The following is a 17,780-nucleotide window of genomic DNA, read 5'->3' as shown; positions in this document are numbered from 1 at the left end:
GCAAATTTAGATTTTGATTGTTTAAGTTACATACCCATGTTAAAAGTGACCCAAAAATGCTACAAAGGCTTTAAAAAAATGCTTTCATGTGTCTTAAGGACATTTTAATTCATTTCCCCATGAATGTAGGTAGGCCTCACCTTAAACAAACCTCTGGATAGGCCACACCTTATCGTCATCCTGAATTAATCATTTAAAATGCTAGGGACAGATTTATGATAGGTGTATGCCTCTTTTGCGCCACTGTGCGTCACTTTTGTGACGCAGTGGGCGTGCAAAAGATTTGCTATGTGGCGACAAAATTACAAATTGATGCATCTAGGCAGATGTGTCATGCTGTAAAAAAAAACGTGCCACATGAAACCGATGCAGCAGTGATGCAAAAGATGCACCATGTTGGAAGACAGGCCTCACTTCATCTCCAACAAGATAAGAAGCTTAGGGATAGATTTATGATGACTGGTGCATCCCCAGGGATGTGCCAGTCATCCTGCGCCGCTGTTCCGCCACCCATGGTGCGCTGCATTTACAATGCGGCGCACCATGGGGCAAAAACGGCACAGATGCGTGACGCATCTGTGCCGTAAAGGTGGCGCATTGCTGGAGCTGCATCGCAAGTGCCATGCAGCTCCAGCAAGGCTCAGGGGTGCCCCATCTCTATTTAATCTGCAACCCTGAGTAGGCCTCACCTTAAACAAACCTCTGGATAGGCCACACCTTATCGTCATCCTGAATCAATCATTTAACATGTTAGGGACAGATTTATGATAGCCGTGTGCCTCTTTTGTGCCGCTGTGCGTCACTTTTGTGACGCAGCGGCGGTGCAAAAGATTTGCTATGTGGCGACATATTTAAAAATTGATGCATCTAGGCAGATGTGTCATGCTGTAAAGTCCTGTGCCACATGAAACCTGTGTCAGTTTTCATATAGGTGTTTTGTTGCAAGGTATGCATTAATTTGCAAGAAAGCCCTGTAAAACTAACACAGTGAAATTTAGAAGATTTCACTGACTCAGCTTTATAGCATTGCTGAATGAAATCATTACGCCTGTTTGAAACAGGCATAAGGAGTGATGCACCATGCAATGTGTGGCTTGCTCCTGTGCATTGCAGTAGACATGTTGCGCTTACGACGTGATTCCTGCAATGTACTGCTTTTGCGGTGCATCCCTGGGGATGCGTCAGTTAACATAAATCTGCCACTTTACATTTAAGTATGAGCAGAGGACACAGAGTTGTTGAGGCTTATCCAAGGTTAAGAAGAGATGAGTCCTGTTCACTGAAAACTTGGACATAGGCCTTACCTCCTCAGCATCGCTGGTCATGGCTAAATAATAGCTGCAAAATGTTACTCTTGTTAAACAATTTTACTATTATAGTCTCTGAGATTTGTGCCTTACTCTGCAACATCTCATTGTTGTTCTCTTTCTTTAAAGATAACGACAACATCAACATGAGCGACAATCAGCAATCAGTTGATCTCGACCTCATAATTGAACTCGTAATTGAAACATCAGTGGAAGTAGATCCCTTGGATGATTTAAATCCTGAGGATGAAGAAGAACATGATGAGGATGCAGATTTGTCAGAATTGTATGACATAGGGTGGGAAGCTGACGTGCTTGAGCCTATGGAACTATAAACATTTATTTTTAAAAATTTATAATAAATGAAAAGTAAAAATGTAAACCGTTTCATTTAAAAATAAAGCCACCTTCAAAAACAGGTTATGTGTAGTGTCTTCAATAAAATATTAAAATATGCTCATAAAATTAGATCAGATTCACATATAAAACAGCACAGGTAAAATTAATATGAATTCCATTTCTTTTCTGCTATTTCTGTATTCTAAATTTGCCAAGCACTAAAAAATGTCAAGTAGTGTGTTAAGTTTTTGATGACTGTTATTGATTTACTGTTTGGGAATAGTGGTTGAAAACATTTTTTATTATATTTTACCACAGATTCAACTGCAGATCATTTCAAGATTTCAGCATGCCAACTAAAGAAAGACTTAGAAAGGCTGCAAAACGTCAAAGACAGCAGGTACATGATATAATGCAGCAGTCCTCTAACAAAAAAACTTGTCAAGTCACCAAGAAAGCACCGGGTAAGAGCACAAAAACATTTATAAGAAATATTTGTAGTAAAAAAAATATTACTACAGAAAATGTTTCAGTCCAGAAAAAGAGAAGCATTTTAAACGGAAAGGAAAGGCCAATCAAAAATGTTACTGCTAGAGCAAGAGATAACTCTGTGCATGATAGTAGAAGGAAACAACAGTTTAGGGACATTCGTAAACGAATGTTCCGCAACAGGATAATTGGCAATTTGTTAAAAAATATTAAGAAAGGTCAACAGAAAGTGGTTTTTTATAAGAGAAAAAAAAAGTTGAGAAAGTTATTGATCAGGCATTTGAAATTAAACGAAAGTTATTTATTTTGATAATCAATAGAATTAGGAAGCTAAACAAGGCAATTTATGATTTCAAAAGAAATAGTAGATGGAAGAGAATAGTTAATCGTAGTAATTTTTGTGAAGTTTTTTCCGGAGAATGGATGCATAGTTCAAGTTGTGAGGCATTTTTTAATGAGAAGAGTTATTTCCAGGATAATGATTTGGTGCATGCAGTTGACACCAGTGGTCGAGCTTATGAAGTGAAAGATGGTTGTCCAGTTGAAAAAGAAAAACTTGTGACAACAGAGACAGAAGAGGTGTTAGGTAATGAGGTTTTAGGAAGACGTCCTAAGGGTCCTGTGTACACCTGGAAGTGTAGTAGTATTTGCAGTGTGCGACAGGATTCCATCAATTTGCTTTGTGATTTTGCACGGACATTTAATAAGAAAAGTTTGAAGCAGAAAATGAAGTTGTTGCAAGAATTAGATCCTTGCAGAGTGAGAGAAGCGACAGGTTTGCATGGTCATTCACTGGCTTGTCTTTCCAGAAGAGTATGCCAGAGTGTTTTTCATCATTTCAGGATGCTAGCAGTGCATCATAATAAAGTGAGGAAATTAGTTAGAATGTTGTATTATGCTAAGAGTCCAGCAATTATGCTTAAACAATTATGCGATGCTCTTTTGCATGGTTCAGAAGTAGATGTGAAGAATATTTGTGCAGAAATTGAGTTTTGTTACTTTGGAAGTAAAGAGGAGAATGTTGAAATTGACCAAGAAGAAGAGGGTAATGTGGAAGATAGAGTACAGGTTTCCAGTACAGATAATTTTCAGAGGGAAATTGCGACGTTTCAGGTGAAATCAAGTGAGAGGCCTAATTTCACTTGTGTGTGTTGTCGACGCACCTATTATAAGAATCAGACTAAGTTAGTGTATTTATATGCAAAAAGTGAAAGGGAAAATAATAGTGAATGGAAGGATTTCACAACATACTTGATGGTAGAAAATTGTTTTGATTTGGGATCGGATCAACGTGTGTGTACTTATTGTTGTAACAAATTAAATCAAAACCAGATGCCTGCTAGAGCAGTTCATAATAATCTGGAATTGGTTGAGATTCCTTCTGAATTAAAGGATTTAAATACTTATGAATCTATTTTGATTCAAAGTATCCATCCCTTTCAGGCTATTGTAAGAATGGAGCCAAAGACAGGGAAATTGCCTCCATCAGATTTACTGAGAGGATTAAAGGGAAGAGTTGTTTATTTGCCTCTAGATTTGAAGAAAAACATTAACACAATTGGAGTAGAAAAAGTGGAAGAGGAACCTCTGGTTATCTTAGTTAATGGGGTTCCGACAAAGAATAAGAAAATATGGCAAGATTTAGTGGATGTTAGGAAAGTCAAAAAGGCAACATTGTATTTGAAAAAAAATAATAAGTACTATAAGAATGTTTATGTTGCAGAAGAGGAAGTAAGTGAGGAAGAGGATAGCGATTTGTGTGCTGGTCAAATTGAGAAAGTAGAACCCTCTACTAGTGAAGAAATATATGAACATTATAGTGTTCATCCTTTGCATTCCAAGGAAGTCATGGGGAATGCTATTGAGTTGTTTCAAATGAAACAAGCCAAAGGGAGTCCCATTAGTGTTTGGGAGGAAAGTTTGGAAGCTCGGTGTTTCCCACAGCTTTTTCCAACAGGTCAGGGAGGAAGATATGATGAGCGACCTCATCAAATTCCTGCTTCTGAATACCGGACTTTGCGATTGTATGCAGGAGATGCTAGGTTTCGACAATGTATTCCCTATTTGTTTCATCTCCTGTTTGAAAGCGATCTGTCTGGACTGTCATATGCAGTGAACCACATCTTGAAAAGTGGTATATACATGCAAAACATCTCGGCAAGTGACTTTATGGATAAAGTCAATGTCCAAGACATTATTTTGGATTCTCACCTGATTAATCTCATGGCGTGTCAGCGTGGTACTAATGAGTACTGGTACCGTCGTCATGGTGATTTAAAATGTATGCTGAGGAACTTAGGAACTTCCACATGGTTCCTCACTCTGAGCTGTGCCGAGTATGGCTGGGAAGACTTACTTGAATTTCTACGAGAGGCAAATGGAAACATCGAAAACATCAAATTCAAGACACCCTGAGAACTGTGCTCTTTGGATCCAGTCAATGTATGCCGGTACTTCAATCATAGATTTGAAGCTATGATGTGTTTCATCATGAATAAGAAGAATCCACCTCTTGGAGAGGTGTTGGATTTCTTCTGGAGAAAGGAGTACCAAGCAAGAGGTGCTCCTCACATACATATGCTGTTGTGGATCAAGGATGCACCTAAATTTGGAACGGATCCAGAAGACTCAGTGATGAGTTTCATACAACAGTATTCTACGTGTGCTGTTCCAAACGCAAAGGAGAAGAAAAGCCTAAGAGAAAAAGTTCTACGTTTCCAAAGCCATCGTTGTGGAAAGTACTGTCGTCGTAAATTCCGAAACAAGGACAAGTTCTACACCAAATGTCGTTTCGGCTTTCCACGACCGGTGATATCTAAAGGAAGAGTAAACAGTTTAATGTCTTCGCTGCGACATAATGTGATGAAGAAATCACCTAAAAACACATACAATTTGAAGAGGAACGAAGAGTCCAAGTACATCAACGACTACAACCCGGTGATTTTGTCCATGTGGAATGCTAACATGGATATACAGTTTGTGGCTGATAACTGTATGGCTGTGGCTCGGTATGTGACATCTTACATCACCAAAAAAGAGAAGACAGAATTGAAGGATATGTGTGAGGACATTTCCCATGAAAAGAGCCTCAGTAAGAAGTTGTACAGTTTCAGTCTGAAGATGTTGTCGCATCGAGAAATCGGAGCTTACGAATGTTCTGACCGGTTGTCTTCAGCAAGTCTCTATGCCAAATCTAGGAGTATCGTTTGGGCGAGTCTTGGTCTTGCTGCAACGCGTAATCGAGATCTGAAACCTGTGCGGGAAATTGAGTATTTGGCGGAATAGGAGCCAAACAGTACCGACATTTTGAAGAGCAACATGTTGGATACATATTATCCAAATCGAAGCAGTCACCTCGAGAATGTTTGTCTGTATGAGGTTCTTCAAAATTACATATTCAAGAGGAACATCAAAGAAGATACTGAGAAAGGAGTGTATGCTGTAATTGGAAGTGAGGGATGTCTGGTCAAGCAAAGAAAATGCCACTTGGTAAACCATCGAAAATTGAGTGGCGAATCTCCTGAAAAAAAGGAGTTTTTCTATTTAGCACTTTTGCAACTTTTCAAGCCTTGGCGTGCAGAAGAGGAACTGCTTGGAGATTTCCTCTGTTACGAAGACTCTTTCACTGCCGCCAAGGAGACCATAGAATGTCCTGCTTTTCCCAAATATGTAGAAATGTTGAATGCGGAAATTGAGCAGGAAGCAACGATTGCAGCCGAGATTGCCAGAGACAGTTCTCAGGACAGTCAGAGTTCTGCTTCATTGAGTCAGGATCCACTAGGAGGACCTGTTATCGAAAATGAAGCTGCCACTGCTATGAATAAAGTGGAAAGAGCCATGCCACATGCTCAGGAGGATGCGGTTAACTTAGAAGAGTTGGAAAGACAACTCAACGTTGAGCAGAGGAAAATATATGACGAAGTTACCATGCAAATTGATAATGGATTAAGTCATGAGAAGAAAGAGTGCTCATGTACGTCGTTGAAGCCTGTCCGACTCTACGTGAGTGGAGAAGCGGGAACTGGAAAAAGTTTCCTTATTAAAGCAATTTCATGTTATTTGCAGGAAAGGACTGAGTCATCGCAGTCTTGTGTTGTCACCGCTCCAACTGGACTGGCAGCACATAACATTAAAGGGATTACTTTACATCGTTTACTGATGCTGCCAGTGGAGCATGACAACAAATTACAATATCACAAGCTATCTGGAGATGCTTGTTGTGAAGTTTCAAGAATCTTGAGGAAAATGAAACTTCTTATCATTGACGAAGTAAGCATGGTTTCCAATGTCATGCTTGCCTTTGTGCATTTGAGAATGCAAGAAGTTCTCAAAACAGAGTATGATGTGTTATTTGGTGGCAAACACATCATTGTTTTCGGAGATCTTCTGCAGCTGACACCAGTGAAAGGGCAACCTGTGTTCAAAATGCTCACGCATGAAGATACCAGGAAGTGCCTAGGGAGCATTGGCAACGTCAATATATTGTTAAACTTCAATTATGCTGAACTGCATGAAAATATGCGTCAGGCGAAGGATGAAGTTTACAAGAATATTCTACAAGATGTTAGAATAGGAAAAGTGACCGAGCATGGGAAAGAAGCTTTACATGCACGATTACTGTCAAATTTATATCCAGAACAAGATGTTGTGCCTGAGAATATTTTTCAGAAAATGACTGAGAAGAAATCTGGAATATGTTTGATGCCAACTCTTGCAGAATGTGCCATCTTCAACAACAAAATGTTGAATTTAGAAAAGCAAGAGATTGTGAAACTGGAAGCTATTGACAGAGTAGAGCATATGGGATCAACAATTATTTTGTCTGAGAATTTGAAATCAAAATTGGATTCATTAGAGAAGACTATATCTAAAACTGCAGGTTTTGAAAAGACTCTGAATGTGTGCTTGAACTGCCGTATAATTTTAAGAAGGAAATTACATGTTGAAAGAGGTCTGGTAAATGGATCAATGGGTAATGTTGTTGATTTTGTGAAATACAGAAATAGAGATGGAATTGAATTTTTAAAAATTAAATTTGATGGCATTAAGGAAGTACAGCTAATTGGTCGTTGTTCTGCTAGATTTTTGCTTGTAAAAGACTTATATGTTCGCCGTAAGCAGTTTCCTGTTTGCTTGGCATATGCGGTGACAATCCATAAATCGCAAGGTTTAAGTGTAGACAGTGCATTGGTGAATATTGGCAGTTCTGTGTTCAAGGAGGGTATGGCATATGTGGCATTGTCAAGAGTTGGAACTTTATCGGGATTGTACTTGATTGAGTGTGATGTCACAAACATTTGTGCGGATCTAGATTGTGTTAAGGAATACAATAGGTTGAGAAGAGAGTATGCGCCACATTTGCCTCAATATCCTTTGTTTGAGAAACGTGTGGTAGGCCGGAAACGAAGAAATGTGACCAATACTGGGGAGGTTGTAGCAAAAAGACGAAAAGTCGATGAACCTGAAATTATAAGCAGAAACAAAAAGGATTCTGTTGAAGATGTTGTTGGTTTTCAATTTGAAAACACTTCTTGTGTCAACTGCCATGCTAATGTAGTGGTTAATGTTTTGTTTTCTCTAGAAAATGTAAAAGAAGAGATTGTGGTCAATTCTGATCAAAGATTATGCAGTTTGTTAAATTCTGTGTTAGAGAAATGTAGCACTGATAGAACAAAAATAGAAAGTGTGTCTGAAATTCGAAATCTGTTAGACAGATGTTCAGGCCAAACACAATTCTCTCAAAATATTCAGCAAGATTGTCAGGAGTTTTTGATGTATATGCTTGATGTATTGCATGCTGAAGGTGTAGATGTAGATCACCTGTTTGGGCTTTCTTATCAATGGCAGCATGACTGCGAGAACTGTAGGGTATCAAGTACTACTAGTGTAGACTCAGAAAGATTTATATATTTAACTTTGCCAGACAGTAAATCAGTCTCTTTTAATAAGCTAGTAAAAGCAGCTGATCACAACATGGAGTGTAGCCAATGTAAATCTGAAATGATGTCAATATTATTTATACGAACATATGGCCAGTATGTCATTTTAATGTTCCAACGATGTAGGCCTGATGGAACAAAATTGACAACTTTAATAAAAAAATTTGTAGCTTCACAGTTGTCAATATCAGGAAGGACTTTTGTAACTGCAGCAATTATATATCATGACGGTCCTTCAATAACATCACGACATTACACAGCTTATTTAAAGTCTAGAAATGGCTGGTCATTCTGCAACGATTCTGTTTTAATTTTCAAAAAAAAATTGCCGTATGACCTTAAAAATTCTTACCTGGTGTTTTTAAAACCAAAATTTTAGGGAAAGAATCTTGGGATGTGCTCTGAGGAATTTCAAGAAGTTCTAATGGCTCCTACACGATTTGGCCTTGAGGATAAGTGTAGTACAGAGACATAACTTCTTACCATAACACTGGACGTCATGGAAAAATAACTGCACTTTGAATGAGTTCAGAAAAACTATTTCTTTTTATAAGCTAATTCAAGCAGCCAATCAAAACATGGAGTAGAGGGAATGTAAGTCTGCAATGCTGTCTACTGTTTTATATTGCTTTGTGATTAAAAGTGATGTAGAGAATTAAATAATTGTAGTAGTCATAGAGGTAGTGTAAGTCTGCTTCATAGTAAGCAGTATCAGTGTCATAGGAAATGTAGAACATGAGTGAGCAAGAAGGGTAAGATATTAGTAGTCCAGGATGGTGAAAATGATCTTCAACATTTTAATTCTGAAAGTTGCGGAAATACAACATGACGGGATTGGCTTACAAGAATTCCAAGAGTTATAAATGGCTCTGACATGATTTGGCCTTGTGGAAACATGTGCTAGAGAGCGAGAAGTCATTTATTGTATGTAACATATATTTCAAAACGATGGAGGTTTTCTTTCAGAAAGTGGCGGGCTGAAAGTAATAACAGCACAACAGAGTGTAAGCTGTTCATAGGACATCCTTCGACGTCATGGAAAGTAAGTTAACTTTAAGGAGTTCTGAATTCTGATTTGTTATGTTGTATGGGTTTTTTAAGCACAATCATTTTGATTGTGTTTTTTTTCCCCCCGCTGTTATATGATGAATACCTTCAAGTCACTGTTTTTAGTGAAATTTGATACATTCTGAGAACAGCAAAAATAAACCATTTAACATGTATAATTAATTCTGTACTGTTTGCATTTATGATGTACATGTAGAACTGTGTAGGAGGCATGGAGAAGGAGAGGCTTCTGTAAGTGTCAAAGTTGTTGCATACAGTGCTCATATTCTACGTAGTCTTTCATATGATAGGTATCTCATTGTGGAAAAGTAGTCTAAGCAAAGGAAACACAGGTGATATGATTGTGGAATGAGCAAAAAAAAATTGCACGTTTTTCAATTATATTACCTGTGTTTCCTAACATTACACATCACATTGTGTAGATGAGGTTTAGGCCTGTTCCTGGAGACAGAGGAGGTCTGACATTTGTTCAAGAGTGCAGTGGACATGACTCACTTCGTTGATAGGCCTGCACATGTATTATCTCCTCTGTATTCTTCAACTAACCTAAATTTCATCTGCAACTCTGAGTAGGACTTACCTGAAACAAATCTGTGGATAGGTTACACCTTATCGGCATCTTGAAACAATCATTTAAAATGTTAGGGTCAGATTTATGATGGCCGTGCGCCTCTTTTGCTCCGCTGTGGGTCACTTTTGTGTAAAAGATGCACCATGTTGCAAGATAGGTTTCAGTTCATCTCCAGCAAGATACCATCAGTTTAAAATGTATATAATTAGCACTGTGTAGGGGGCATGCGGAAGCTGAAGCTTTTGTAAGTGTCAAAGTTCTTGCATGCAGTGTGCATTTCTGGGTACTGTTTCATATGCTGGACTACATCTGCACTATGAGATACCTAAGCAAAGGAAACACAGGTGATGTGATTGTGAAATGAGGAAAAGAAACTCCACATTTTTCAATTATATCACCTGTGTTTCCTAAGTTTACAAATGACATTGTGCAGATTAAGTTTAGGTCTGTCCACAGACACAAAAGAGGTCTGGCTTTTGTTCAAGAGTGAAGTGTACATGACTTACTTCATTGGTAGGCCTTCACATGTATTATCTCCTCTGTACTCTTCAACAATTCGAAATTTCATTTGGAACCCTGAGTAGGCCTCACCTGAAACAAACCTCTGGATAGGACACATCTTATTGGCATCCTGAAACAATTATTTAAAATGTTAAGGGCAATTTTATGATGGCTTTGCACCTCTTTTGCGCTGCCATTGCATCACTGTTGTGAGACAGCAGCAGTGCAAAAGATGCACCATATTGCAAGATAGGCCTCACTTCATCTGCATCCAGATACTGTTAGTTTAAAATGTATATTTTTAGGACTGTGTAGGGGCATGGAGAAGCAGAGGCTTCTGTAAGTGTCAAAGTTATTGAAAAACTGTTTGTCCTTCAATCTTTTCCCTTGTCTTTTCTAATTTTTAAATACATGTTTTAATATTTTTCAAATGTTTGTTCTCTCTCTCACAGATTGAAAGTATAAAAATTACAAGTGACTAAGTTAACGACAATTATAAGGTAAATGTTTTGTACTCTTTTCGTTACATTTCTATCACATTTAACTTCTATTAGTTTCACTACTTCATTTCTTTAACCCTCACTTTCCTGCCTTTGCTACTTCCCTCAATCCTTTCTCTATTACTTACTTACTCTACTCCTTCCACTATTTTTGTCAGTCCCTCTCTTCTCATACTTCGTCACTCTTGTTCACTCACTCTGTGTCTATTACTCTCACTGTTTCTGACTGACCACTCTTTCACTACTTGTTCATTATGCTTTCTCTCTGTAGTTCGAGCACAGTAAGGGGCATATTATCAACACAGGCAATACATTTATCAGTGTTTTTATCGGCAGAAAACTGCCGCAAAAGTGGCTTTAGCAGCAGTTTTCTTCTGGAAAAGCGGCTTTAGCGGCAGTTTTCTGCCGATAAAAGCAGTAATTATTGGCAGAAAACTGCCGCAAAAGCGTCTTTAGTGTCAGATTTCTGCTGATAAAAGCAGCAAAAATTTTATCGCCTATGTTGATAATATGCCCCTATGTTATTTACATTTCTTTGCTGTTTCAATCATTCCTTTTCTGTTACTTCTTCTTTTCTGCATTGTGTTTTTTCTCTGTTATTCCGATGTTTTAATCTTAATTTGATTATTCATTCACATTCTCTAAGAAACTCTTGTTTGTTATTCTTCTACTCTCTTTTTCTACTCTCTTTTTTTTCTCACTTACTTATCTATTTTGTTTTTCACAATTATACTCTCTTAAATCTTTTCTTCAGTAAATAGATCTATTAAACAGTATCTCTACTTTACTCCCTATAGCTGTCTTTCTTTTAACATAACTGTCTGTTTCCTTCCCTTATAATTACTCTTCTTTTTTTTTTTTTTTTTTTGGTTCGCTCCCGGTTCGCGTACCGGAGAGCAAACGAGGAAGCGAACCAAAAGAAATAGAGGTTGGCAGAGTTCCAAATATTCTACCAATTTTTTTATAACAGGGAGGTAGTTCTGAAAAGAACTTTTTTTTATTGTTTTTGTTGTTTTATATTTTTTTTATTATTTTTCTGAACATTTTTTTACTTTTTTTGTATTTTCTGAACAGTTTTATATTTTTTTTGGGTTTTTTTGCGGGGGGGAAACGAAAACGATTCATTGTAAAGGGCTCAACAGGAGCAACAAAAAAAAAGAATTTATTGTCTGGGGCGTTTCGGACAATCATGATTGTCGATAGCTCTGTTGATCAGAGTGATGCTACTTTCTCTGTAGCAAATGAACCCATTGCAATGCACGCACACTTGTTTCACTTCCCCAAATTTCATCTGAATATTTGGGACCAACTCCCTCGCCTCTGGTCCCGTCACTTCCGGCACAACTGATCTTCTGGCCATAGAAGGAGGATTATCTTGCTGGTCACGTAACTGTGCAGCACTGTAGTTGTTAGGATGCCACCTACTCATATGGCGATGCATCGTGTAATTGCCGTAACTGTACTTTTTCTCGGTGCCTCTGGATAGGCTTTCTTTACATATAAGGCAAGTTACGTACCGTGCATTGACTTTTTTTTGGCCCTGGGGATAACTAAAAAATTGCCAAATATAATTTACTTTCACATGAGACCTCCTGGGCTCCTCACGCAAAAATTGCCTCTCTTGCTGCTCTTCCTCTTCTTCCTCTTCTTCCTCCTCTTGCTGAATAATAACTTCAGCAGGTGGTCCTCTCTTCTTTGGATGTGGTGGAGGTGGTGGGGAAGCACCAGCTGAAGCTACTAATGAAGCCATTGCTCACTAATCACAAAGGGTCTTTCTCTCACAAAGATGAAAGTCAGAGTGAGGAAAGAAGGAGGGGTTTTCATCATTTGGAAAAACAATAGTTCTAAACCATTGAAAAGTGTTACTTTTAGGTCACATGACCTAGTCTTACATCATTAGGAAACCAAAAGTGAAATGAACCAATGAAAAGTGTTATTACCGAGTCACATGACTTGTTGTGTTTACGTTATGCGCTTTGGGCCGCGTCCCGGATCGCTTCCGGGAAGCAGCGCTTCGCGCCTCGGTTCGCGTACCAGTTCGCTTCCGGGTATGCTACCTTGGCGCGTCATATGACGTATTACGCGACAACGCGATACGTCACGCTGACGCGACGCGTCACGATGTTGTTTTCTAACTCAGCAGTTGCGCAAACGGAACGTTTACCGGTTCGCGGACCGGGTCGCGGCACCAATTGCGCTAACGGGAAGCTAACCGGTTCGCGTACCGGGAGCGAAACAAAAAATATAATTAAAAAAAAAAGTATTAAAAACATGTAAAATATATTTTTTGATTTAAAGAAAAATACATTTTAAAGCTTGAGTTATTTGCTATTAAAAAAACATTGAAATTCACTGAAAAAACCATAGGTTATAGACCATATATAGTTAGGAATTAGCATTTAAAAAACCTTATTTTACTCACACAAAACCATTGAAATTCCATATATAGTTAGTTGTACTAACTATATATCGCGCACCCGCAATCCACTGCTGATCATGTCACATATTACATCATTCATGACATGGTCAGTGACATCACTGATGACATCACTGATGACATCACTGATGACATCTCAAATGACATCACTGATGACATCACTGATGACATCTCATTTGTCATTACTGATCACATCACTGATGACATCATTCATGTGATAATACGATGAACCTCTTCAGACTCTAATATAACCTTAGATACACTCAGTGTAAACAGACACTCACAGACTGTCACTCATCCATGGAGTTACTCAGACACTAAGTCAGTCATGCAAAGAATCAATCACACCTCCATTTCCTCAACTATACAGTTATACACACCTTACTTATTCAAACATATACTAACACATATTTACTCTCTTTTACATTGCCTGATACAAGTACACAATGATCCATACAGCCACTCACACATTCACTGACTCTTATGCACAGTTATTTATATATGTCAACTGTCACATGTACTGTGTTTTACATATGTACTTACTTTGACATGTAGCACTGAGATATCCATTCACTCACCAATGCACTCAGTCAAACGCCCATACAGGTGTTTCCACATGCACTTTTGAACCCATCCATCTATTGAATTAACTGCTAACACATCTATGCACAGAGTCATACACCTCCCAGCCTTCACACACACACACTCAGTCTCCCATACAAATACTTGGGCAACCAATCAATAACCCATATACTTACTCATATAGCTACTGATCAACACATGCAGCTGTTTACAGAACAACAGACATAATGATGCACAAATTAAGACAGTTTAGTCACTAACTCATGCACTCAGTGACACACATGTATTCACTCACTCATACAGTCAATCATGCACCTACTAAATCCTTCATCCAGACACTTATACATCCACTCATTCTTCAATATGTAAGACATATTTTAACTTTACAGAAACATACAGTCACTGGATGTTGTCATCAGTGATGTCATCAGTGATGTCATTTGAGATGTCATCAGTGATGTCATCAGTGATGTCACTGACCATGTCATGAATGATGTAATATGTGACATGATCAGCAGTGGATTGCGGGTGCGCAATATATAGTTAGTACAACTAACTATATATGGAATTTCAATGGTTTTGTGTGAGTAAAATAAGGTTTTTTTAAATGCTAATTCCTAACTATATATGGTCTATAACCTATGGTTTTTTCAGTGAATATATATATATATATATAAGAAAAGCGTTTTTTGATTTACCAATAACCTTAGCGCCGTTTGATGAATCTTCACGAAATTTTCAAAACTAGTGGGGCGCTCCGGTCAACTCCTGTCTTGAAAGTTTCGGTGTAATTCGTCAAGCGTTTTTTCCATGTGAATTTCCATAGGAACTTAAGACAAAGCTACAGCCGGAAACTGCATAATAGACACAAAATTTGGCAAAAAGGTAGGTTTTGGCTCAGAAAGCGATTTTCTTTTAAACGGTGTAAATCTATTCAGGTGTTCCTGAGAAATTAAAGAAATAAAAGTTATGATATCTGTGGCCAAGGAGGGTTTGTGAACCCTCCCAACCACAAGCTTCATTTTAATTGGCTGCCAACACTCCAAACCAGGAAGTGTTGGCTGCCATCTTGTGACTCGGTAGTACCAAGTCACAAGAAAACAGTAGAAAAACTTTAAATAACAAGAAAAGGGGGCAGAGTAGAAACGCCCTGACCCCCTAGGCCTGCTCTGGAGGTCCCACATGGACCTCCAGGGCCAAAATAAGCATTTTAAAAACAGGTTTTGACAGAATTCGCGTTGGGGTTGCGTATCCCGCCGAAAATATTTTAAAAAATGAAGCGCATAGGCAATCAGGTCTCTTTACTCACAGACCCACTTTTACCTCCTTTGCCGCAGACGAGGACGCGAGGCGTGTTATGGTCACTGCATCCCTTATGGGTTTTTTAAAGGATTCCCTGGTAGAGTTCGGCTGTGTAAAAAGAACTGCCCCTGCACCGCTGACCAATTTTCAAGGTAAGTGAAGATCCGACATTTATCGGGGTCGGCGTGACTTTGGTTGTCAGCACAGTGTGTGTGTCAGAAAACCTGGTTTTGCTTCTGTCTTTTGCACCTGTGCTTCCCTCCCATCTGTTTTAGGTGACACTTGCATTTCCCTGCAAAAACAAGCTTCCAGTTCCAACCTTTCATGCGTTTACCCCACTGGAGTTTTATTTTTGAAGGCATTTCGTTGGGAATGGCTATTGGACAAGGAACTGGTAATTTGTGGGATGTTTAAGAAGCAGCAGCCCTGCCATTCCGATAAAAAAAGAGGAGAGGAAAAGGTGCAGAACAGAGAGAAAAGTGCTAAACTCAGTTGTCCTCTCTCAGAGGGCTGAAGGCAGGGAGGAGGTGATACTCCACCAACTGTCTGCAGTATTCAAAGGTGTGCAGAGATACCTGGAAACTGCCTGCAGCTTAATTTTCTTCGGGTAAACAGCAACCCCTCACCTCCCAACTAACCGGCATTTCAACCTCTTTGGCGAAATCCACTTCACACCGAGACAAAAAATCGCCTACTACCCAATGTAGAGATTAAAAACAATAGCAGATTTTGACAACTGTTTTTTTATGGACAGGACTTGGGGGAAAAACCTTCTGGCTGCCAATGGACTGAAAACAGACATTTCATTCTATTATTATTGACAACGCTCGGGCTACTGGACTGTTTTGTGTCAAATTTCTGGCTTGGTGTTGCAGGGCACACCATACGCAGATCCATTTGCTTGGATTATTTCTGCAAAGGGACTGGAAGTGAAAAGAGAAGCGTCTACTCGCAGTGAGGAAAATGCAAAACGCCGTGTTCCCAAAACGCAGGGAGGGTGTTCCACTATCATAATGGTATGCATACTAATGTCCTCTGCTGTGTTTAAGTTTAAGTTTATTTTATTTTTGGATAGTTAGTTAAAACCATTGCAATAAAAACTATTCCAAAATTCATAAAACATCCATGTTTAAAACCAATAAAAGCCAAAGAGTGAAATATTCATTACAGTTTAAATTGATAGTTCAATTGTGCTGATTAGGGACAAACAATAATTCGCTGGATGCTGGAAAGTACGTATCTCAGTTTTCCCTTGCTCTCGCCCAGCTTAACCATTTATCGTGTTTTCCACATGGACTCTGCTTGTTGCAACATGTGTCCCTCTGCTGCTGGTGGTCATCCTTGATAAGGTTCTGCTAAGTCCTTTTGCCCGTCTACTGGTCAGCTTGGGTCGGCGGGTTTTGTAAAGCATTTTTTGATATTTATGGTGTTCTCCATTCAGCCACCATCAGAAATTTTACAAATCTGCAATTTAGTTTGCCATTTAACAGGTTTAAGCAGTCCAGCAACGCTTGCCTTCTGGTGCGGGTGCCTTTCTACTTAAATGGTTCTTTAAGGAACTGTTGTCGTGCTTGGTACAGCTCTTCACATAGACATATTACGTGAAGGATGTCGCCATTGTTGATGTTAGACAGCCTGCAAGTATTTTGTCCATTTGTCCTCAGCCTTGCTGGTAGGTGCTCAGTACATGGAAGAATCCCCAGTCTGTACCTTAAAAAGTTCATTTTTATGGCTTTGGGATAAAGTATGTTTGTGGAGTTAATGATTTGTAGGAGTTGAGAGTCATCCATGCGTGAGATCTTTTTGAGAAACTCGCCTTGTCCTCTAGTAAGGAGAGTAATTTTACATTTTTCTAGATTAATTTTCTGAAGTTGGGGTGACCGAGTTGTGCATCCCAGCGTTAAGAGAGTTTGGTGGCTTTCAAGGCTAGCTGAAGATGGTTTCTCGCCTCAGAGAAATCCCTGTGTTCTATGTCGCGCCACATATCCTCTGCTGTGCGTATGTTGCTGTCCATCTCTCTTTACTGAGGTCGGTGTCCTGCATTTCTTCTGCACATGCTGACCCAAAGGTGCATAAAAAAGAACTGACTATACCCTGTCTTTCTTTGAGCTGCTTTGCCTGGGTGATTTCACGCATGACCTTGTATTCTCCTTTTTTTGCAAGCGGATTAAACCCTAAATTCGCACCCTCCACTTCCTTAGTAGCTGCATTGTGCCTCCCAACCCAAGTTTTCTCATTCCTTCACCTCATTGCTTGTATATCCCCCCAGCCCAAAATCATCGCCTCCCAATTAGGTGTTTTTGTGCCCCTTAATATCCACCCCGGGGCTCAGGAGTGGAAACTAAGCATGGGCGGATTTTGCGGATCCACGATTCACGAATTTGCGGATTCACGGATCGGCGGATTTGGGGGCGGGGCTTCCTCGAGTGTGTGGGCGGGGCCAAACGGACGGGGCTTCCATGCGAGCGCACATGCCTCTTGTGTGTATACAAAAGGTCAGAGACCGATCAGAGCAGCAGATTAAGAGACAGAAGCCCCTGGTCACAGAAACAGCACGGGGATTGCGCACGTGAAAGCCAAAGATGCAAATGCCTCTGGCCAGCATCACAGCGGATTTCCGATGGTATATTTGGGAAGAAGGCACATCTGCCCAGCCTCCCAACGCTCACGATTTTTTTTGGGCTGATGAATGAGTCACTGCATTTGCGCTTCAACTAGTTCCAGCGACCAAGTGTGTGTTACTAC

This window comes from Lissotriton helveticus, chromosome 4_1 (genome assembly GCF_964261635.1).
Source record: "Lissotriton helveticus chromosome 4_1, aLisHel1.1, whole genome shotgun sequence".
NCBI lineage: Eukaryota > Metazoa > Chordata > Amphibia > Caudata > Salamandridae > Lissotriton > Lissotriton helveticus.
This window is presented reverse-complemented; position numbering follows the sequence as displayed.